This window comes from Candoia aspera, chromosome 1, assembly GCF_035149785.1.
Source record: "Candoia aspera isolate rCanAsp1 chromosome 1, rCanAsp1.hap2, whole genome shotgun sequence".
NCBI classification, from domain to species: Eukaryota; Metazoa; Chordata; class Lepidosauria; order Squamata; family Boidae; genus Candoia; species Candoia aspera.
The window spans coordinates 237,828,471-237,831,384 of NC_086153.1; positions in this window are offsets into that span (position 1 = coordinate 237,828,471).

Sequence of the window (2,914 nt, forward strand, 5' to 3'; positions counted from 1 at the left end):
AATAAACAGTTCTTGCACTGATATTGGAGGGAGGAAAATAGAGAAAATACTGGAAGCTAAGACATTCCCACGAAGCGCAGTCTTGAATGAAGTTGATCGGTTACTTCCCTAGCTGTAACACAGTTGTAAAAGTAATGCATCTCAGTTTCTCCAGGATGCAGTTTCAAGGGTAAAGACCCAAAGCGTTTATTTGGCTTATAATCCAGCTGAGAGCTTGCAAAACTCGTGACTCCTTTAGTAGCAGTTAAATTTAACAGAAGCAAAAGATGGGATCCTCTTTTGTCGATGATAAATATTTTCTAGTCTAAGTTTTCAGTTTTTCTATATTTATGCTTCCTTTTGTTTTTAATAAGGTGGGAAAACACATTCAGAATTATTGTGGTTCTGCAACGCATGCTTTTTTTTCCTACATCAGTTACATTTTGCAACATCAGATGCACATTAAACACCTTCATGCCTTAAACCTCATTTAAGACACTCATTTCCCACTGCAAGAATAACTAATGGACAGTTCAAAGAATTGTAGCAGGCCAGGTGTAGTGTTACTTTAAGATGTTAAGAAAGGGAGCATAGTGCCTACTGTAAAAAGGGGCGGCAGTTCTATGCCCACCCAGTGTGCCATGCCCATAGGGCAAGGTGGATGGGAACTGTACTCCAAGAACATGTAAAGGGTTCAGTGTTATCTGTTGCTATTTTAAAGTTCTTTTTGGAAAGAGGAAGCAGCAGGCCTTGCTCCGTCTGAACTTGGACAATTGAATATTTTTATTTATGTATATATTTTATCTTGTGTTATATGCTCCTCTGTACCTACCCAGACAACACCAGACTAGAAAATGTTCTTTACTGGGATTATTTTTTCTTTTTGGTTTTTTGGCTGTTGCTTTGTTTTTGTTTTTGTTTTTGTTTTTTTTAGCCTAGCTAATTTCCAAACTAAAGAAATGTTGGTCCAGCTCTCCCAGCATGCTCAGATGCCACAGCTCATAATCAGTTGTCCAATTTCTGGAACAAGAGAGGGTTCAGAATTGTTGAAAGGGCAAGCTGCATCCCTCTTTCTATGCAGATGCCTCCTCTGAAGCAGCAAAGCACATTTGGTTGGGCCTTTCCTTTCTGCTGCTCTGGGTGTGGCGTCTGCTGCAGAAGGAGGGCAGGGGCACCTCGGTGCTGTGTAGCTGGCAACCGAGCGACCCCCTCCCCTGTTGCCCTTTGCTCGCCACCTGGCTTTTGGTCTCTCCCTCTGCTCAATAAGCATATTTTATGCCAGCAAGCCATGGGAAGGTAGCTCTGCATTTTGGGCCTTTTTCACTTGCTCCAAAATGGAGCGTTATTACTCTCCTGCCCTGTGACATCTCTTCAGCCCCAGACTGGTGGAGACCCTCTTTTAAGGGCTTCCTTGTGACCCTTTGGTTGCTGTGCTCACCTCAGTTTCTCCCACGGACAGAGGAGGAAGACAGTGACCCTTCCTCTGCTGTATATGGGCAAGATGGTTGCTGGATTGTGGGGCCAGCTGCAATGCTGCCCGCTCCTCTGCTGAGGTTTGCCTGCAGGGCTTCAGACTTCAGTAGAGATGCATCTGGTAAGAAATTGTGGTGTTTAAAAAACAAAACTGCACATCACCATTCATATCGCAGGCCTTATTCAACATAGAGCTGCAATGTTAACACACTCCACATTCTGCATAGTTGCCTTAGTACTGGCTGACTGCGTTGGCTAATTGGAGTCATATTTTTCCAGCTACAAAAAGGAGTATTTAATGGTCAGAAAAATAAGCTTTTCTCCAAATGCTACTTCATAGGAGAATGTTGGCATCCTTCAGAACACAAAAACAAACACATCCCCATATTGCTGGCTGGAATGTTTTTGCAAAAGGGACCAAAGTCTTCCAACCAACTCTAGGGCAAACCGCCCTATTGCAATGTTGAGCTGTGGCTGAAAGAGCTCTAGAAGCTCCTATTCTTTGAAAGAATAGGCTGTGGCACTTTGGTGCAAGGAAGACAAATAATTTGCTTGTGTACTGTCGAAAAGTGTAGCATTCTTTGAGTAATCTCTTTGAAGCACATCCAGATGCCAAAAGAATTTACCCACAAAGTTTAATTTCATCAGCATGCCTTTTAAATGGAGCAAAGTCCAGGAAGGGAACAACCTTATTCTCAAGGCACAATATATCCTCTTTAAGATAGGGGAAGACAATACTTCGAACCCAGAGAACAACACACGCACACACAAAACTATTTGACTTTGCAGAACTTGATATTGTATAATGGTATTAATCTTGTATAAAGTTACAGAAGAAAATTCATTTCCCAAAGGAAGGTAGTTACTACCTAGAGGATGAGACAGGCTACTCATCCACATGCATATTATTTAAAATTGTACCTGTCTTATTTACGTTAGTAGTTCAAATACAGCTTTACTTATAGGCATGTATCACACTGCATCCTGTATTATGAAAAGACATTCATATGATTACAGTTGAGCAGATGCTATTAAAAGCGATAGTTTTTAGATGTGCTTTAAGATGTAGCATTTTCTAGTAGTGCAGCCACCAAACTAAAACTGGAAACCAGTGTTTAAGGCTTCCCAGTATAACTTCTGGGCCAAAAGATTTGCTTCCTGTGAATGAAATGGAAAGCAAATCTAAAGTATTTTGGAAATCAAGAGTAATGATCTACCTGCAGTTATTCTCTAAATCCTCTGAATGCCCAGTCCATCCATTCTTCCTCTTCCTTTCTCCACTTGTTCCAGTGTTAATTTGAAGGCGGCCTTTGCAAATGCATGTAGGCATTACTGGACCTAATACCATTTCCATGCTGCTCTAAACCAACAAGTGTATCCCACGAGAACAGCACTGGGACCAAATCCAGAGCTGGGGGTGATGATCCAATTTACAAGTGATGTGAGGGGAGCAGCTGAATTT